The sequence below is a fragment of the Lagopus muta genome, chromosome 1 (assembly GCF_023343835.1).
Source record: "Lagopus muta isolate bLagMut1 chromosome 1, bLagMut1 primary, whole genome shotgun sequence".
Taxonomy (NCBI): Eukaryota; Metazoa; Chordata; class Aves; order Galliformes; family Phasianidae; genus Lagopus; species Lagopus muta.
Window position 1 is genome coordinate 190,286,958 of NC_064433.1, and position 22,319 is coordinate 190,309,276.

A 22,319-nucleotide genomic window follows, 5' to 3' on the forward strand; every position below is an offset into this window, starting at 1 on the left:
TCATTTGAAGAAGAAAATTTTGAATTTAGGGTAAGTTTCTAAACTAAGACTTTCCTTGCAAGGAAAGTTTGAAGTCTTTTTGTTTAGAATTAAGACTTATCAAACTACTGACCTGGTGATCTTATATTCAACATCTTGCATCTACATCTTCTTATCGATAGCCACTTTTTAAATTTTAAATCACAACTGAGACTGGACTTTTGAAGAAAAATGACCAAACTTACAAGGTTTGGTAGTTATAGTAAATTATTTACAGTATATATATATATTTTTGTTTACCAGAATCTATCTCTCATGTTTACACTAAAAATAAAATGTCCAAAGATCATCAGATTGCTGCAAAACACTTCTCTGCTCACACCAGCACACTCCACCAATTTCAATTGGTAAAGATCTCCAGGATCTTCTGAAAGGAGACACGCTCCATCTACATAAGCTACAACTGTCACTGTTTTTACAAGACCAAAGTTATATTCTTAGGCTGTTTGGCAGCATTCTTTAAATCCCTCAGTGGTATTATTCTTGCTCCTGTGTTGAGTGGTGAAATGAGAATCATCTCCTTATCTTCCTTTTTACTGAAAGGCAGTTATTGTTTGATATCATCTGGGAAGAATGGAAGAAAAAAAAAATTCAAACCAACTGTGCAAAGTCATGTCAATTGCATGGTAAAGCATTTACAGGCTGGTCTTAATTCAGATCAGTATTGGCAATATGTTATTTAGGAAGTACTTTTAGTACTTGCTGGCCTGGGGGATTAGATTTTAAAATGCTATCAATGGACCATATAACAGAAATCATGAAGAAAGTGTAGCCGTAACAGAATTGAATGTCTGCATGTGATCTGCCTGCAATGTGGAGGCATTTTATTTATATGCTCGCTCTTAAATGCCCAATTAGTGAGTCCCTAGTGATGGAGATTACTGTAATGCATGCTCTACACATGGTTTATAGTGCAACCTTCAGAAACCCAGTCATTCTTGTAAGATTTTTCAGCCCATGAAGGTATCGTCCTCTCCCCCTTTAGCTAAAAATATGCCCAACGCTGCTTTCTGACATGGGGAAAAAAACACACACACACACAAATGTCATTGTTAACAATCGAGAATATTAATAATGGATTGATAACGAAATTAAACCCTCCCTCCTCTTCCCTACAAAATGATAGTGTGCAGCAAATCCTTGATCACAAGCAATCACAGCCAAGTGCCATATCCATCATGCCTGTCCTTCTGCACTGAGAGTTGGTCAGCAACAGGAAAACAGTCACTAATACCCCTCTATCATTACTGAGAACTTTTCAGCTACAGTCACCCTCTTATGTAATATGCAAAATAAATAGAGTCTAAATTACTATTGACCATCTTTACCCTGGTCATATGGCAGCTTCTTTCTCTCTAGGAAGCAATCTTCGGTAAAGGGTAAATTCTCACAATGACTAAAAATAAAATAAAATAAGTATTTTCTTTTCCATGCACTGTGACTTGCACTGTGGAAAGATGGAAGAATCAATTTGCCTTCAGTCATTTCACAGCATAACTCATTGCTGCACTGAAGTGGGTCAGCTAATGTTATCAGCGAGCATTGTGATGGGAAGGAAAGTTAGTGCTGTCTTTGTGTCCCACAGGCTTTTAGTAGACAAAAGCAAATCAGCTGAAGAAATAAAATAATATGCTGATGAAAATCTTTAGTTTTTAGCTGAGGGTCACTACATCTGGCAGATACTGCGAGGGCTTTTTTTTCTTTCTTGAGCAATGCAGTGAATTTTGCTCGGAGGAAGCCAACTGAATACAGGTCAATCTGATTAGAACAAATAAAACAGGCTTTGGGTATGCTGGAAAAGAAATTTACCCAGACCCTTAGTTGCAAAGGGCACAAAATGTCTCAGGCTTGAGCAGGTTACAGCCAGAAGAGCAAAGCTGCAGCTGCTTCCGAGTTATTTAAAAACTGCTAAGTTGTTTTCATCTCTGTTTCTGTGGTAGAAGTCCGAAGCTGGACTCACTCCACTGAACTCACTCAATATTCACAGCAGTGTAACGAGGATCTATAACCTGTCGTGTCTGCAGCATGATGGGATGTAAAACACCACTGCCCGTCCAGCTAAAACGAGGTCAGATTATTAAAATACAAATCAATCTGTTATTGTTTAATGCGCTGCTTGTTGTGACTCGCATACACAGCTTACAGAAAGAAGTCACTTCAGGTAAAGATAACCCAAAAGAGATGGCTGAAGGGTCTGCACTTTTCAGGGGGGTGGTGGAGCAATACAATTTAATTATCCTTCTTTGGAGGAGCTGAAGTGTTGTCAAAATTATAACAAGCTGATGAGTTAGTTATTAAAAACACTCCTTGACACTCTGCTCATATGACAAATAATAGATAATCCTCCTAATCACTTTGCAAAGTGATTATGTAAGTCGTGTCCTCATTTTGTAGGTGGGGAAACAAAGGTAGGAAAAAAAACTATATTCTCATGGCAACAGAGGGAATCAGTGCAAGAACCGGAGCCTGACTTAGGAATTTCATTTCTCCCTTTGCATTGCTCTTACATGTACAGGATGTTCCCACAGTGGTGATTTTTGAGCTCCAGTTTTGTTGTATTCTTTTTTCTCCCCATTTTAAGTGACCTGATTTTATCTTTCTTAACAAGAGGAGAGAGGCGCAGCAGCGTGTCTTGTTTGTGTGCATAGGAAGGCTTAGAGAAGCACTGTGAATGTGGGGCATTGGCGGCTGTAACCCTTCCCTGCCCATGAGGCATCCTCCCAAAAAACACTCAGCTCCATTTGCCTGCCAAATCCATCTAAAGGGTCTGCAGAACTGCAAGCTTTACAGAACTAGAAAAAAAAAAAAAAAGAAAAAAAGAAGAGCAAACTGATGATTTGTAAGCCAAGCTCATCCTCATCCTACACTGGAGATTTGCTTAGAGACGTGGCAGTTTGGTAAACTCCCAAAGACCAGCTCCATAAACTCAAACATAAAGTCATAGAATTACTTGAGTTGGAAGGAATTCTTAAAGGCCATGTGGCGCAATTCTCCTGCAATGAACAGGGACACCACAACTCCATCAGTGCTCACAGACCATCCAGCCTGACCTTGGGTGCCTTCAGGGATGGAGCACCACCACCTCTATGGGCCTCACCACCACCTCCTGTGCCAGTGCCTCACTGTCTTTATCACAAAAATCATTTTCCTTATATCCAGTCTAGATATGGCCTGTGAGAAAAACCAAACTGTCTTTTTTCTATCACTTCTACAATCTCCCAGTTTTGTCTCTTCCCCTTCACAAGATTATTTCACTCTGAAGAAGGCTTGCATGGTCAAAACTGTGCTGCTCTTTGTAGTGAGGAGCCAATGTCATGCTGGTTGCTTTGAAGTGTTTGGAACACTATTATGCAAGTGTGTGAGTAGCAAAGTATAGAAAGAGAATCATAGAATATCCTGAGTTGGAAAGGACCCATAAGGATCTTTCAGTCCTACTCCTAGGTCTGTTTCATGCTCTCGTCCTGGTGTAAGTGAGGGATTTTTGCCCAGCCTGCCTGCATTTAATTCTCCATGGCAACTTTGAGAGAGGAGTTACACTTTGTACAGGAATTTACTTACCTATTTTCATGCACTTCACCACCTTTTCAGATTGCATTCCTCCTAGGGAATCATCTAGTTTGATGAAGTGTGAGCTCAAAGGAATTTTTTGGACATAATGTGTATTATCAACCAGTTCTTCAGCAGGACATCTTTGCCAGATACTTTCCTAACTCCCCTTCTGTTTTATCTGGTGTCCTATTGAAGTCTGTGGTTTAGCTTAGGACTCTACTTGGAGAGGCATCACTGAAGGAAAAGGTGTCAGACACATGTTCCCTGCCAACGTGCTTTTGAACTTATCTATTTCTGCAGGACTAATGGGACAGAGCTCTGGGTTGCTTCACTTTTAAAGAGCTCATCAGATCTCTTTTCTCAGAATAAACACAAGACTGCTTGGGAAGCTGCCATGAGCCTGAATAAGTCTGGGAGTCAAGTGACTCCCAGGTGTCTTGCACTTGAAGCTGGATGTGTAGAAAGTCCTGAGCAGGACCTGCCAGCTCAGCTCCCATGCAAAGAACAGAAGCTTCATTTTTTCACCCACGTTAGTTTATTGCTGAAAGCAAAACATGAAGCGAGGAGCTTGGGGTTTCCTTGTCTTAATCAAACATTTGGATGAATCTTCAGAAGTCCTTGGTCTTGAAACTGTGTCTCTGCTTCTAGATGTAATGCTTGCAGTGAAGTTAACATAGAGTTGGTCACCCAGAGGTACAAATGTGGAAGCTAACACTGTTATGCAGTGTTGAGTATTGTGTTCAGTTTTGGGATCCTCACTACAAGAAAGACATTGGGAGTGTCCAGAGAAGGGCAGGGAAACTGTGAGGGGTCTGGAGCACAAACCTTATGGGGAGCAGCTGGGATGGTTTGGTCTGTCTGGAATGGTTCAGCCTGGAGAAGATGAGGCTGAGCCGGAGACCTTACTGCTCTCTCCAAATGCCTGAAAGGAAGTTGTGGTGGGGTGAGGGTCACCCTCTTTTCCCACATACTAGCAATAGAACAAGATGTAATGGCCTCAAGTTGTGCCACTTGAGTTTCAGGTTGTATATTAGGAAAAATTTCTTCTCCAAAATTGTGGTAGCAATTGGCAGTAGCACAGGCTGCCCAGGGAGTTGATGGAGTCACCATACCTGGAGGTGTTCAGGAGCTGTGGAGATGTGACACTGAGGGACATGGTCAGTGGGCATGGTGGGGTGGGTTGGGGTTGGACTTGGGATCTTAGACATTTTTTCCAACTTAACAATTCTATGATTCTAGCTGTAAAACGGATATTAGAGCATAGCTCAGGCAGTGCACTTCATTTGGGGCATGCACGTGGGGTGAGATCTATTAAGCAAATCCCTTTTTTAGGTGCTGTTGCAGTTTTGAAGCTTCAGCCCACAATTAAAAGCCTTAAAGATCTGACATCTGGAACAAAGCTTTTCCTCCTAGCACTTTTTGTGGGTTAAAAAGTGCTCCACATGCTGAATGTCAGAGGGGGTAAATGAGCTCTGTCCTGGTCAAACATTTTCCTCCTTCCTCTGCAATGTCTTGTTCTCCAAGGACTGATTGCTATTGTGATTCAGGCAAGAAAAGAAAGTTTTCTGCAAGCTGCTAGCTCATCACAGAGTAGCCTTAGGGTGAAACTGCAGCCCGGTACAGACTGAAGAGCAATGCAGATATCTAGACATAGGCATTTACTGCTATTTGAGATGTCACAAGGTATTCCAAAAGATGTGCATAAGACAGGCAAGAAGCAGTGGGAGACCCCAGGTCTCAAACAGCACCAAGTGCCTCCACTTAGGCAAGTGAGTCACTTTTTTGGAGTTTGACTGTTGACCTCATCAAAGCTGAAGTTTTTTTCTTTCTCTGCATGTCAATCCTATAGTAAATATATGTCATAAAACTCGCTTTCATATAGAAGTGGAATTATTTTCGACATTTTAATGGGCCTATAGTTTCAGAATAATTTCTTCATTATCCTTGGGCACTGTGGGAAAGGCACGGTGGAGTTGAGTGCATGCAGCGATGGTTTGTGAGGCTGATGGAGGGTGTTGAGTTAACACCCCCAGCCTTCCCAGACTGCTGTCTAGCACCTCATTCATCTGAAGACCTCTGCGCATATAAGGTCTGTGACAAACAAAGGGGGTCTGTATTGTGCCTCTGGGTTTCCAGTGGCTTATTAAAGATGGGATTGTTTCATGTTATCCTTTAACAGAGAGATATTTCTGTGGCTAGGGAGACTCCAGTGTCACTGGACAAGAAAGAACAAGGCTTTCATGTTACTTGTTTAAACCATTAAGTGCTGATGTTCTGCTGTTTGACAAGCCATTGTTTCTTGCTCTTTCAAACCAGGCCTGCTTCTCCATTCCTTGTGGTTAATTATTGCTCGATTTCTCTTCCCAGCGTGTCTTCTCTTGCTCTGTTACTGGATCCGTAGGGGAAAACTGATGGAGGGAGCTAAGCATAGGGCCGAGAAGCAGAGGATTAACTGTCCCCGTGGGAAGCTTGAGTTACTAGCTGCCACATATGCACATTTTCATTGCTAACAGCAAAGAAAAAAAAGTTAACAAAGAGCTTGTCACCTAGAGCAGAATACAGGGCGTAGGAAAAATTTCTGCGAGTAATTTGCATTGTCTACCCATGACAGTGCAGCGTACACTGTTCATGTCCAGTTATTGTTCTTTATTATTCATTATTTGCTTTACAGTAACATCCACAGGTACTGTAGCAGCATCATAAGAGATTCTGTTCCAGCCCAGCCTTGGTCAGCACTAGAAGTCTTTAACAATATGTCAGCTGAGAATATAATGTACGTGCCATAGTACTGCATTACAGCACGGTTGCCTTCTGCTTTTGTAGCTTATTCCTCTTCCCACACAGGAGAGAAGTGATGCAGGTGTAAATATTCTTCTGTCATTTTGAGTATTTATATCTGAATGCAGCTCCAGCAGTTTAATGCTGCCGTAGTTTCAGGTATATGTGTGTAAGGCAGACCCTGACCCGCAGTATCACATCTCAGTAGATAGCAAGTGGAAGAAGAATCAGAGGCATAAATGTGACACGGATGTGGACAAAGTACTTCTCTGATCCTTGGGTCAGGGCTGGCATTTGTCTGCTATGTAAGGAGACAATCTAGCCTTCATCTTAATGCCACATCAGGTCTCAGTGTAACTCCACTAAAGTTAATGAAAAGCCAGGATAAACTCATTAGACCCCATCAGTCCAAAGGCCTGTTTTGTTGTTTCCAGGACTGGCAAGTCAATGTGCAAGGGTCCCCTCAGAAAGCAGCTGGCTGGCACCTCAGCACCGCGTAGCACTTACAGCCTGATCTGTCTTCTGCCTGATTCCTGAAACTAAAGTAAGAAGGAATTCAGCTCCCATTAGCATTTGATGAACAAGGGCTGCTCCAAAAGTAGTGCCTCCTATTTAATTATATTGACCCGTGACATCAAAGATGGATGTTGGTGGGAAGGCAGTAGAGGTTGAACCTTCCCACCAGAATTCCATTGCATTTTGTTACTGTGACAAAACGATGCCTGACGTGGAAGTGCAGGTGAAGCAAACATGTGGGATTGAATTTCTCCATGTGGTAAATATTGCAGCCATTGACATTCATTGATGATTGCTGAACATTTATGGAGACCAAACTGTGCACGCAAGCATAGTGAGGTGGCGGGTGGTGTGTTTCAGCAGTAGTGACAGTGACAGTGAGTCACTTCTCTGGTGTATATTTTTATGAATGTAGCATGCAGTTTCTTGTCCATCGTTGGTGAAAATGCATACCTAACAGTGGTTGCTACATTGAAAATTAGCGTTTGGTAACTGAGAATTTGCTCTATCAAACAATGCTATAGCACTCTTTGTATCTGATGTCATTTCCATGGAAATAAATGGAGGCATTACTTTTGGAGCAACCAAAGTAGTTTCTGCTATATTCTGGCAACAAGCCAGTTGGCTTAAAATTCTTACAATTTTAATACAAAATTTTAAAAAAAAAAAAGGTGTGAAAATAAATCTCCCTCCAGAATTTCCTTCAAGATTCAGTGTGACAAATGATAAACCAGTCAACTCAAGTTCACTTTCTGTCAGTGGTTTTAATGCAGTGGCTTTGGGAGTGGCTGACGAGCAGCTCTGGAGCTTACAACTCCAGCAACTTGGCTAGCAACATTTCTGTAGAGCAGATATTTGTTAGAATCAAGACTGGTAGTACCATCTGTGCAGGATGTGTGTTTTGATAGGGCTTTGTACATTCACAGTGACTTGTACTTGTGACAAATTCTGTTGCTATCCAGTGCTGCTCAGCATTCTGGCTCAGGAAGGTAACTTATTTAGAAACATCTGAGCATCAGATTAATCACAGAAGTGTCTATGGCCATGGGAAAAGGAGAGAGATGTTGAAACAACTGATTGTGACTAGTATATGGAAAACAGCATGCTTCATTTGTTCATCTGGAGTCCTAGCAAAGTCGAAGTGGAAAACTGTTGTTTAACTTTCCTGGGAAGATTAACATATGGAGGACACTCAATGTAGAGACAATTCTATTGATCTGATTCTAGATAAGACTGCTTCTTAATACCTCCTTGAAGATTTTGTCAACAAAAATTACTGGTTTCTTCATACCATCTGATTTTAAATGTTAGCTAAATGTTAGTTTTAAATGTTAGTTGTCCAGTCCTGAAATAGATCTATTAACTAGGCAGAGAATTTAGGTTCCCCACTTTCAGATGTTTTGTGTTGCAAGTATTTAGATGCCAAAAATTTTTGGAAGTATAATATTGTGCATCTGTTGTGGTCACTTTTTGTGCATAGCCATTGAGCCAGGAGAAAGTTTTCTGCAACTTCAACTTACTACGCATGAAATTGCCCTGTTATGATGTAAGTCTGCTTACAGAGGTCCTTGGCTGAAGTTTTCTCATGAGTGCTTTGATGTCTTCTTGTCTACAGCTATATAGAAAATGGTACAGACAGCAAGAAAGAAAATACTATGTGAATACTGTTTGTTGCAGGGGAGTTGGACTAGATAACACTTAATGGTTCCTTCCAATTCAAATGATTATGATTCTGTAATACCTTTATTTGGTTATCAAAGGCTCAATCAGACTGATATTCAAAGACATCCACCTACTTGCGTGCAGGATTAATTTTTAAAAAATATGTCCCCGTTTTCGTTCCACCCGTTTTATTGCCCTGATTCTGGGCAATGCCAGGACTAAAAACAGTCAATCTTCACCAACAACTGTGTTTCGCTGTGTTAAATAAGTAGGAGGCAGTAACTGACAAGTTTATAAAATTTTGCCTGTGTTTAATGTCATCTATCGCGTCTGCACTTTATATAAGTGAGTTTTGAACTGATATCTGTCCAACTGGGGTTTATCTAAGATCTAAGAGTGTATAGGAGAACTAGTGAAGTACTGGCATGCTAAGTCAAGGAGTTTAATTCCTTCAGATTTGTTCTGAATGTAAGCAGTAATTTTGTTGTCTTCCTCTTCTTTGGATATTCTGTAGCGTATCACCGGTCAGAGCTGATTTTCTTTGTACACTGATTTAATGGAGAAATATTTCTGCTGTACTGAGGGGCAGGGCACGTTGGAGGCGAGGTCCAGCGTCTCTGAACACTCCTCTTAAGAAACAGTTCCTCATTTCAGGCTCATTGTGGTGGCCACATCACTCCCAGAATAGGCTTCTCAGAGTCTCAGTACATCATGTGCATACTCTACAGGCAGACAGAGATCAGCTCTTCTCTGCAGAGTCTGAAATGCCTGAGGCTCTTGTCTCTGCTTATATCCATTAGAGGTAAACCAGGACTGATTACAGGGAACACTGTACTTCTGATCATGTCAATGTGCATAGCTAGCAAGTGTTCTGGAGGCAGATTCTCATCTCATTTGCATTGGTACAAATCAAGAGTAATTGAGTTATGCCAGATTGAGAGCAGGAGAACTGCTCTAATAGGATCTTCTGTCTGAATAAAGATATTATTGAATTCAGCTAGTGAGTCTGCTTTGTCACTGTTTTCCTTTGATTCTGTGCTGATATGCAGTGTTTAGATTTGGTTCGGAATGAACCCCGTTGCGTGTGCAAAGAGAAGGTTGCTTCAGAAGGAAAGGCTGTTGAGTCCCAGTTGTGGGACCACTTGTTTGCAAAAAGGGTTTGCATCAGTCACTCCTAAAAAGGATTATTTCTAGCAAGTCATGTACCTGTCTGCTAGACCTAATCAAACCCAGGGGAAACCAGTAGCCCTCATGCACCACGATCACTCATCACAGAAATGGTGGAGAGAAAAGTAGCCCATACAGCAGTCTGATGTTAAGGTTGGAGATAAAAGGCACTCTTTTTTTAAAAAAGGGACAAGTTTGAAAGATGATTTAAAAACAGAAAATTCTTCACATGACCCTTTAAGACAACATAAGACCCTTTTTGTTTCCTGCCTATTTTGGTCAAGAATGCCACAGCTAATAATTGTGCCAGAAAACCTTCCTGTCTGAAAATGATCTCTTCCTAATGGATAGATGATTCCATATGGTTTCATATGTCATAGATGAAGAGAGAACATACTGGACGACTGGCCACAGCTGGCAGTTTGGGTTAGTGTCATATGGATAAACATGTGAGCTGTACTGCATTGTGTATTTCAAGTAAACCATTTATCTAAACAGGTGCTGACCCACTAGGAATGCATTTTTATGGTCAAGCTTGCAGCATACACTGATATGAACCACTTTGTTCTCCCTTCCTTTTTTTTTTTGCAATGCAAACAGTACACTTAGATATCATCTGACTCCATTCTGCTTTGTGCTGCATAATGCCATTGATGCCCACAAAAGCTTACCTGGGCAGACCCTTTGTAAATGAGATCAGAATCTGGGTCTCCTAAACTGCATGGATACATCCAGTCTCCACAATTTTATTTTTCTGGGAGCCAGAAATTCACTTCCAATACATACTGCTGTACCACACCTGGGAGATTAAAATCACCCCATTTATGAGGCTATAAATATACAATATCAGACTTTCTTCCTCCTTGAGCTACTGTGCTCTTACCCTGTTTCCAGATGAATTTTTTTGCACTCCTCTCCATGTCATAATCACCTCTTTGTCTAAACACGCTTCATGCTGGAATTCCTCTAGCTTGCATTCTTAATATGTGTGGTTCAAGGTACTTGCTGACTGATTTATGCAGGGCTTGTGTGGCTCCCTTGGAAATGGAGCAGAGCACATTCCATCCACCTGTGTAATAAACCCAGCTGGGGCAGGGTGGGGGCACTCCGACCGTAGCACAAATAATCTTCACCAAAGTCTTGATTGAGTTATCTGTCTCTCTACCACATGTTCCCATTCCCTGCAGTATTAAAATCATGCCTTGGGAGCAAATATTTGTGGAAAAAGTCATCTTTAATTATGTCGTTTTCTTTGGAGCTCAGTGTCACTGCCAGCACTAAAAGACTCTGGGGTGGGTGAAAATGCCCTGCCCACATTTCTGTGGAAGTATTGTGACAAGAGTGCAGCCCTCTGTTAATTTGGTCCTACCATCCAGGCTGCTCTAATATCTGTTAAACTCCGGGCTTCTTCCTCTCCTTCCTCTGCTTTACAAGCAGTGTAACACTCTTGCTCTCATTGCAAGCAGTAAAAATTTGCATGCAAGTATATTAGGTTAGTTTGGGGTTAAACTAATGTATAGACAATCTCAGATTGCGAATTTCATTAATGAGTTGAATTTCTCATCTCTCTGTGACTGTGCTTGTGCCATGATGGGCAAAGAAACATAGAGTTGGTCTGGGTACTGAAAATGGGATTTCTGTGTTGGTGGAGGAATAAGTCTGATAATGTTATTCACAGAATCCTAAAATCATAGAGTTAGTTAGCTTGGAAGAGACCATTAAGATCACAAAGTCCAACTGACCACGTCCCTCAGAGCCATATCTCCACAGTTCTTGAACACCTCCAGGAATGGTGACTCCACCACCTTCCCAAGCAGCCTGTGCCAATGCATTATCATTCTTTCTGAGAAGAAGTTTTTCCTAACATCCAACTTGAACCTCCCCTAGTGCAACTTAAGGTCATCACCTCTTGTCCTATTGCTGCTACCTGGGAGAAAAGGCTGACCCCCCCCCCAACCATAACCTCCTTTCAGGCAATTGGAGAGAGCAGTAGGATCTCTCCTGAGCCTCTTCTCCTCCAGATTGAACCATCCCAGCTCCTTCACCTGCTCCCCATAAAACTCATAGGGTGCTCCAGAGCCCTCACAGCTCCTCTGCCCTTCTCTGGACACACTCCAGGACCTCAATGTCTTTCTTGTAGTGAGGGGCCCAGAACTGAACACAGCACTTGAGGTGCGGCCTCACCAGAGTTGAATACAGAGGAATTTCCTTCTGAGTAGTTTCCCATCACAAATAGTCATGTCCTGGCTCCTTGGGAGGTGTGAAAACAGAGTCAGCCTCAACTCATCAAGAAGAGGATGGTGACACTAATTCTCATCTCCCACCATACCCACATCTGAAATGTGCATTCCCTCACTTTGATTTATGCATACTCATATATACCAAAGAGTAGTTAAGATTTCATAGCGTAACAGTAATAAGGCAGCTTAAATAGCAAGTTCTCAGTTGTGTCTGGTGCACACTGTGCCACGGGAGATTAAAAAGAAAATCAGAAAGTGCGTGACGGAGATTAAGATGATTCTGAATCGCTGTGTATAAGTCCCAGTCCCCTTTGTGCCTCTTATCTGCTGTTTGAAGTACCGTTACTTAAGCTCAGTGTTAGAGGAAAGAAAAAAAAAAAAAAAAAACAACCAGAAAAAGCTTTTCTGAGAGGATGTGAGAAGCCATTTCAAAAGATGACGCCTCTCCAGTAAATAAAGCATAAAAGTTTCGGGTCAGCACTGAAATGGTGGATGAGATGGAGCTGCACCCGAAAGAAAGCTTGTTCATCCAGGAGGCTTTCAAATCTCCTCACTGAGATAAAGAAGATCAAAGTGTTTAAACACGTTGATCCACTACTGAGGAAAATTTAGTGCTAGCAACAGAGAGCAGCTGCAGTATAGCTGGCGTGTCTAAACTCACAGCAGGGAGTTAATTGCTCCTATGGATATAGGTCTGCTTCACAAAAACAGGTCTGAAGGAACGCCATTCCCATTCACAGAAGAATGGAGATCTATTGATAAGCAGTGAAATGTAGATCTCCTGCATGCAGCATTGTCGGGAGGGATGGAGCTGCTGGAGGAGAGCTGCAGCATGGGCAAAGAGTGTGTGAGGAGCTTCTGCTTTTACTCAACTTTTATTGCACTGAGAAAGATCTTATCAGTTTCCTCAAGATTACAGCATCAGCTTCAAGGCCTTCTTGAAACACATTGAATAATGAAATGAGGAAGAATAGCTCAAAGTCATACAATACAGTGTGCAGGGAGGATAGTGCAGAAGGAGACCTACTGTCATCAGTGAATTTCCTTTAGAAACTGAGTGTTTATTTCTATATAAATTATTAATTAGGCAGTGAAAGGAGAATAATGAGTTTGGTTATAAATTAAAGTAATAATAATCCGATGGACTACTCCTGGTACAATCACAGCTGTAAAATACTGATGACACGTCTAGTGGAGAGGCTGCTGTAGCATCTCACTCATTACACTCCTTGCAGTCCTGGCACTCAGGTGTGTTCCTGTTTCATTGGGGAACAGAGCAGAAGGAAGTCCTGAAATGATGGGGCTTCTCCCATGACACAGTTGTTTCTGGCAGAGGTAAGAACTGAATGTGACTTTTGCACTTGGATGTGAATATTAAGAGATTTGAGTTCTTCTGTGTAGCTAATACTGGAATATATTTTTCTTATTCTATCAGAAATAAAGAAAGATTCTGTCTTTCTGATACATATTATCTCCCTTGTAAAAGTATAACCCCTAATATCATCGTATATATTTAGCGAAAATGGAAGGCAAGTCAGCCTCTGCAGTCTTTCCAATTGAAGAAAAACAATTTGGCTCTAGGACAAAGTTAAATACTCCTGTAAGAAGTCACTAGGGTATAGACCAACATGCCAATCTAACTTCAGCTGCTCAGCCCTTTCTTGGGACACGCAGCTCTTTTGATAACAGCATATTTCATTATGTGTATATATAGTGTATATCTATTTTTACATGTATATATAAGTAGATATTTGTGTGTGTATGCCCAGTCACATAAGTAGAGTGTATCCTCTGAACTCATTTAAAACATTTAATTCTTGAGACTTTCTAGAACTAACTGAATTATTTGCCATAGGCTCCCATTTTACACAAAGGAGGGAGAGATGAGCCTTGAGAGGCACAAAAGAAAACCTTTTCATGGCATCTTGTGCCATTTGGGATGCCCTGGGATGGTGAACCTGGTCTCTTTATGCTGTTTTAGTAATGTGTAGGTCTTCTTCAAGAGTTGGATCATACTTACCAGTCTAGCAGGTATCTGGGATAGGTGGTAGCATCTCTCAAGATCAGAAGTGCCCTTAGTAGTTAGCCCCAGGACAATCCCTATCCATTTGTACTTAGATCTGTCACGTGTCAGGGTATGACCACATTGCCCTGGAAGAGAACAGCTGTGGTAGTGGCAGAGTTGAAGTGCTAAAGTGAAGAGGTCCTTACCATCCTCCTTGAATATGCCCTCTCCAGGAATGTTACATTCCCACAAAGCAGGAAAACAACAGATCTTACTGCCCAGAAGCACTGAGCTTCAGAAGAAAATCTTATTGCCCTCTGTTCATACGTACTGCTCTCACTAATGATACCACCTAGACCAGTAAAGCAGCTGCACAATAAAGAATAGGCTCAGCAACACCTTACAGGCATAACGTGTTCCCCAGCAGTGCAGAACTGTTTAAGCTGATCTACCTGGTCCATTCCAGCAGCTTTGTGATATTTTAATTGCTGAGAAAGCAGCTTTCAAGAATATGTTAAAAATATTTTATCCATTTTGTGTATCATCAACATGCTTTCAGTTATATTGAGATCTTTTGCTTTCTATACATTCTTATTCATTGTGTCTGATGTATTCTATGATTATTATAGTCTTAAGAAGTTTGCAAAAAATTGAGGTTTTGTAGAGAATGGGTGGTTTGTGGCAAGTGGAATAAAAACATTGCAAGCAAGTTGCTATCTTTATCAAAAGAAGCCAGAATACACCCAAGTTCAGATGTGCGAATAGCCTTCACAGTGACCAGATATCATACTCAAGGTGATGCAGAAGAATGCTTAACGTCCATGGGAAATGTGGAGTCCACAGCTGCCAGACTTTTCTCTGGAACTTTCAGAGATAGGTCAAGTTTTGCACCCTTCAGTTCAATAGCTGTGCTCCTGTAAGCTTCTCAGTGTCAGCTCACCAACCCACAAGCAGGACATAGGGATGGCAATTATCCTTCACTGCAAAGCACTGAAGGCCTTTGGATTACAGATCAGCACTGGATAAAGATTACTGCTTCCATTTAACAGCTTTAAAGAAAAGTGTATTGATGCTAAGATTATGTTTTATTGTTGGTCGAGGCTTTGCTGAAAGATTTAAAACATTTACAGGCAACAACTGAGCAACAATTATAGAAACATCTGCTTTGACCTGGGGAACGTAGTCTGATGCTTTTCTAGCAAATGCAGAAATTCTTTCTTCTACAAGGACATTTTTAATGTACAGTTCAAATGGGACAGGAGAAAAGATTGTTAGTTATGAAATGAACCCAAGAATAAAAATATTTTTCTTCTACAAAAAGCAGTAGCGGAGAAAATGACCCAGAAGCCAAAGACTTTTTTTTTCTTTCTTTTTTTTTTTTTTTCACAGTAGACAAGAGAAATATTTAGCTTGGAGATTCCATTGCACAAAAGACATATTCTAATGCTTTGAATTTTGCAATACAAACTAGGAACATTTCAAAACAAATGTTGCGGTAAGCTTTAAAGAAAGGTTCTGTATGTGCAGAAAAGCTGGCTTTCTGTACTGCTTAGCAAGCTTCCATCAGATAGCTATGTTACCTTTAAACTCAGCAAGTATCTGACCAACTTCAGTGCAAAAGAGAAGCTGTTACATTTTGGAACAACTGCTCAGCCAACCTGAAATCTGAGTTCAAAGGATAAAATTGCCACAGCAGAAGAAATTCAAAAGTAAAATCAGCCCACTTAGACTGGTGAAAATGACCAGTTTGCTTGTTCCAGTTGGCCAAAACCAGGAATTACATTGAGTTCTACTTGCTTCATAAAATAAGTTATTTAACTGGCTTACTATTGTGGTCAACTGCAGTGTTTAGAATAGTGTCATTACCAACATTATTGCTTAGACCTTATCAAGGGAACATTACAAGTAATGAAGTAAGTATTCATCTGTACTTTGAAAGTGCAGCTTGGGGTGCAACTCATTGGCCACTAACTTATGCAGCTAAAAAATAGACATCTGAGTGAGTCAAGATTCATAGTTCCTTCAAATACATGTGTAGATGGCTAAAGATAAATCTGTGACTACTAAAGCAAGTAAAAACAAACGAGGATTAAAAAACAGTATGATTAAAGTGGAATATGAAAGCCAACATTTTGCACAGAGCATATCTTACTGTCCTGTAACAAATAAGGAAGAAGAGGTTGGTACACAAAGGGCACAAGACAGCAATTCTTTGATGAACATTAAAAAGTAATTCTGAAGAAACTCAACAGGACACGTTCCACATCCTTTGCTTCTGCTACCATTTTGCAGAAATCCAATTTTTCATTTTAAATTATTACACACTGAGAAAATTATCTTAATTCTGAGAAGCCTTCTCTGTGTAGCCTTTTCCAACCTGCTCTATAAATGCAGTCCTCCAACTGCTTAAAAAAAAAATTCAGTCTTCTTAAAATAATAATAATAATAACAGCAGAGATAAAATGCTGTGAAATGGCCTCTACAACATGATTGAAACAGAATGGGATGTGCAAAACACTCACTGAGAGCTGTCCTGAACGAAGGGGTTCAAAATTGGCTTGATGTGTGGGCTAAAAAGAAGAGATGCATTGCTAAAGAACAGTTCTCTAGGCTTAACTGCGTCTGCAGTTTCTCCTCCAGGATGGCTCAGCCTGCACTCTCCATCCTGTCTCTTGTTTCCTTTCATCTAGAAGAGGGATGGATCACAACTCTTAATTCATTGCCAGATAAGTCTGTGTATGGGAATGGTCGCCTCTCCAGGCAAATCTCATCACCTAGTATGGTCTGGTGATGAGAAAAAAAGATCTCTTGTTAAATTTCTGAGCACTGCCTTCTCCATGTATTTTTAGGCAAGGACTTACTGTGTGGATGAAATTCATAATAATAATATGTTTTGCCAGTGATGAGCTGTCAGTGTAATGTCAGTGGAAATGAAACATTAGGCCAAAGTCAGAAATATGTCTACACAGGATGTTGGTCTGGTGTGAAAAGAGAGGATGTGCAGGTCTGGGTATGTTTGAAGTGGTGGTTGGGCTTCAATCATCATAAAGGGATATGCTGACTTAAAGACATCCTTTGACTTTGCTGAACCCAATGAAACTCCCTTCTGCTTTTATTTGATGCCTTTTGGAACGTGTGTATGATCTCCGAATACATCAGATATGTCTTTCCATTCTCTGTAGGGGCTCAAAATAATGAGAGGTTGTCCTGTGCACTGGGCTTCCTTTGGGAGGATGATTTTCAGCTCATTTCTACGCACGTTGTCTCTGCTTCCTGCCTCACTCCACTTAGTTGCCATGTTAGACAGTAATCATTTAGAGCTCGGCATGATAGTGGAAAAAGAGATGGAGAAAAACGCAGCACAGAGACAGCAGTGGCCAGTTTATGTATGTATATATTTATTTAATCCTGGTCATGAGTGCCTCCAATTCATCAGTTTGTCCACATTCAGTCAAGGAGGGAACACTTGACTGTAGAAGAATATTGAAGCTCTGCTGACTTCAGGGAAAATTAAACGTGTGCGTGATAGTAAATGTCTCCTAAAAGCATTATTCAGAGTTGAGATAATCAGAAGTATAACTCTGAGTGTTTTTTGGAATTCTCTAGGACCAACTCAAGAGCATCAGAGAAGGGACTGATCATAGAATAATAGAACAATAGAATGGCTTAGGAAAAAAACATTAATGCCCATCTTGTTCCGAACCCTGCTATAGGCTGGCTGCCACCCACCAGCTGAGGCTGCCCAGGGCCCCATCCAACCTGGCCTTGGGCACCTCCAGGGATGGGACACCTACAGCTTCTCTGAGCAAGGATATTCATGATCTCCTTCTATCAGCACCATGGCAGCAGCATGGCTACCTATGACATTTATTGTGCTGTTGAGGACAGCACTAATTACTGCCATCCCCCAGGGATTGCTTTCTTGCAAAGCAGATGCAGTTTCTGTAGGAATTCAATTGGGACCAGAGTAATTCAGGGGCATCTCACCTGCTGTGAGTTAACATGTAATGGACCAAAGCAGCAGGCTAGCTGGGAGGAATACTGCTGCTTCCAGAGCTGAACAGCAGATAGACCTCTTAGCTGTTGTCTGAATAAATGATACATTTGGAAATAACATATCTGAAAAAAAAAAACAACCAAGCAAACAAATCTCAAAACAATACAACCAGGGCCCAGGTGGCAAGAAATTGTTCTCTCCTTGTGTGTGGTCAGTGATGTGGATGCTTTGTTTTCATAACACTGATTATGAAGGAATTTTTATTTTTGGATAGTCTGTAGAATTCAATGTAATACATCAAAAGAAATCATTGCTTTGTATGCCTGTTACAAATGAAACCTGATGCACCAAACGACAGGGCTGTTCACTTTGATGAATTAATGAATTTTGCCAATTTTGCTAAGAATATTAAGGGAAGAAATGGTAATAAAGAACGAAATGCTGACTGGATACAAAGATAGAAATAAAAGTTTGATATGTTTGTAGAGGTTTATGGCTAATATTTTTTCAAGAAAGAATAACTTTCCTGGGTTTGTCTGTAGTGATGTATGTTCTTATGTACTTAAGGCAAAATAAACCTTTCAGTACTAAATCAATCAGTTGGATCTGTGCTTTAGTAGAGAAACAGTATAACAATTTTTTCAGCAATGTTAATGTATTAAATGAACTCAATAACCATCATATCTGAAAAGGCATTCATTTCAGCTGTTGTGGAAATAAACTTCTGATCAAATCGAGAGCATTAGCTTCAAGGCCACCCTTTCTCCTATGAGACAGGATGTATCTGTGTGATAAATTAAATATGGGTGAACGCTGAGTCTTTAATGAGAAAAACTATGCTCAGTTGGATTCAGCCTTTCATGTGAAAGCTGTTTGGGACCTTATTGAAAAGAATGTGTTAATCAAGAGAAAAGCATAATTACTATCTTGTCTGCAGACACAAGTGGGAAAGCCTGGTGAAAAAGAGGTTGAAATTAACTCCAAAAAAAAACAGAAAAAGAGTTATTCTACAAGGTTTTTGGAGAGCTTGCTGTACCCTGCGTGGTGATTTATGACAATTGGAATCTCACTATTTCTGTAATTAATATTGCTGGATGCTTCCTATTCAGAAGAATGTTAATCATAATAATGCAAATGGAAGTATTATTGCAACTCTGCCTCAGAGTTCATATTTCATATTCAGCCAAATGTTCAATATTCAGCATCCTTCTCAACGGTGCATTCACATTGTATGGATAGATGAATGTGCACCGAAGGTAAAATAACTAAATTAATGTAAACCAGAATAGTATGTCTGGCACAGAGCTTCCCATTTCCCCAGTTTTTCAGGCTATTTAAACCAATAATAAATTATTGCAATGTGCTGCTAATTACACCTCCATGAAGTTGTGTGTAACATAAACTGTTCTGGCAATGGAGTTGGATTTAGGTTCATATGCTTATTTTTGACAGGTCAGAAGCAATTTATTTCCAATGGGGCACATTTACAAATTTAGACTGGAAAAAAAGTGTGATTTCTTCCTAATATGAGGAGAACCTCTGTGACAAACTTTTGGTACTATATGTCTTTCAGCACTAAAAATATTCATAAAAATAGAATCAGCAGCGCATCTTAATTTTTAAGAAATATGAATATTTATCCATTTTGCTACTAAAAATGCTTTCAAATTTTCTTCTTAATATTTTCTACATTCCTCTGCACTCCTTCAGATTATTTATTGGCTTAGATCAGTTTCTGTATAATTTCTGATGCTCTTGGAAACATATGGAATTTTTCTTTTTTCTAAAAATTTATTTAATAATGTTGGTTGTTGATAGAATCACAGATCATAGAATCACAGAATCACCCGGGTTGGAAGGGACCTCAAGGATCATGTAGTTCCAACCCCCCTGCCTAGCAGAGCCACCAAACATACACATTCAGATCAGGTTGCCCAGATAGGGTGGGAAACAAGAGGGGGATCATCAATTTTTACTACTGTGTCGTGGGTTCTTTTAGAACGTGGGAATTTGAATGAAAGGAATATTTTAGAGCTAATTCAGAATCATTAGCTAACGTTTTAGAAAGTAAGCAACCCAAGTGAAGTATGATCATGCCACAGATGTCTTTCTTAGCGTTTTTGTCTGTAACATAAAAGTGTTTTTTTAATTCCAGAATTCCAGGAGGAATGTAATTACCCTATTAAGACTGTCATATTAAGAATTGACAGCAAAGTTGTGCATGTGGATAGGGTGAGGCTCTACTTTTTAGGAAACAGAAAAGAACAGTCAAGTAGCAGCATCCGTAGCATATATGCCAAAGACATTTCATGAATCCCTTTTATTGAGAAAGGAGAGCAATCCTCTGGTAGGAAAAAGTTTTAAACTTTGCAGATCTGGATTCAAATCCAGTAGGCATTTCTGGATAACATCCAGAAAACTGCTTTGGTCCAGGTTTTCATCTCAGCTGTTTTTTTAAGAGATTAATTCACACTCAGGTTGCATTTGATGTGTTATCCTGTAGAAATAGAATAGTAGAATACCTCAAGTTGGAAGGGACCCATATCCTCATTATTCTCCCTGTACTGGGGCTCACTGGCAAAAGTAGTCTCTGCCTTGACAAGCAATACATTAAAATTGTGAGAAGCATCAATATTCTGGTGGGGGAAATACATGTGTACCAGAGGCTTGAAAGAGGAGAAGAAAAAAATTATTCTTACCTCCTCGTCTTTTTCAGATCTTTTAGAAAAGCATTTTGGTAAGCAATGACCTCTTTTGCTTTTGTTTTCTTGCTCACTGAAATGAACGTCTGTGAGAGAGGATATTCACAAAATTAATTCAGATTGGCCTAGATCAGGACCCTGTGATGGTGATTAAAAACCATCCGCAGGGCTATTAGCAGAGTGAGATACTAAATGAAAATGTGTTACATTGAGTGAGTTTTCTAGTGGGGGAATATCAGCAAGCAATTTTGAGTCCAGTAGCCTTCAAATGTCTTCATTCATTAGCCAAAAAAAGAAAAAAAAAAAAAAAAGAAAAAAAGAAAAAAAAGAGTTTGTGTTAATTAGAATCACAGGTGATCCAAATTGGGAGGTATTGCATAAATCAGTGAAGATTGGAAGATTGGAAACCTTAAGCAGGAAATCACCAAATGAGATGCAGCATTGAAAAATGCATACTGGGAGGAACAATCTGTACCAGGACACAATCAGCATTAGAGAGGATTGTTCAAGAAAAGAAATTAGTGGGAGGAAACCAAAGAATGTGGTTCATGAAGTAAAGGACAGTGTACTGAGCAGGTACTTAAGGCAACCTTTGCACCTTTTCAGTGGAAAGCTTGGATTCAAAATTCATCTCCAGTTGGTAAGATTAAAAGGTCAGTGCAGTTTTGGACTGTGCTGTGTATACAGAATCAGGTTTCTTTGAGAAAAACATGGAAGCCCACTTCCATAACAGCCTGCTTCCACATTACTCAGATTTTTTGATTTTGATTTTTTTTTTTTTTTTTGCCACTTTTAAAAGACTCTGCACAGCAGAGTGCATGTAAAATTGTTGCACATCAATCAAAATGGGTAGCCTGGGAAAGATGCCGGCCCTGGCAAATGTGGCTCTTAATGAGACCACTCCTATCCATCTACTGTAGTCTTTCTCACTACCTCAGTCCCCGTGGGACTGTGTCACCCAGCACAAGGAGAAGAGCTAAGAGAGAGGAAATGAGCTAATCAGCTCATTCATCATAATAACGACAGATATAAGAGAAGAGCAGAGCCCTGGTGCTGTGCTGTAAATGTGGGCCAGCTTCCAGAGGAGCTGATTTCTGTGAACATCCTTCTTGAGGCAAAACATGTTTGTCACACAGGGCTCATTACATTTAAAATGGGGCTCTCCTATACCACAAGAAGCTCAGCTAAGACAGAATTTACTGATATGAGTGGAAGCTGGAATGAGCATTTGTCTAAGATCTAAGTCATTTCACCTCAACAGAGACAAAACATTTACAGAAGGAAACATTTGGGGTGATTGGGTAAATAAATAAATAAATATCCCACCTTTTGAGGACTGTAAAATCACACAACAGGAAAGGAATAACCACCATACTACTCAGAAACCCTTTAAACTGCAATAGAGGAACTGGTAAATTACTCTCTTGGCAAAGAGATGGATGTTTACACAGTTAGCTAAGGACAAGCATTTAATTCTAAATACTATATAGAAAGCTTTAGTTTGTATTTAACACACACAGTATTTCCATGGAATGAATAATCATACTCTATTGCAGTGATGACATGTCATTACACTAGGAATCATGAATGTATAGGTGACTTTTTTTGTGCCCTAGCAGCTGGTTTAAATTCGTTCAGCATAGAAAATAAGGTAAAATCACAAA

At 40.2% G+C, this 22,319-nt stretch overlaps 1 protein-coding gene across 1 annotated transcript in view; it reads left to right on the forward strand.

The window, feature by feature from the left end:
* Nucleotides 1-22,319, forward strand: part of TENM4 (teneurin transmembrane protein 4) — a 1,593,907-nt gene that overhangs the window by 1,174,729 nt on the left and 396,859 nt on the right. The window lies entirely within an intron of this gene.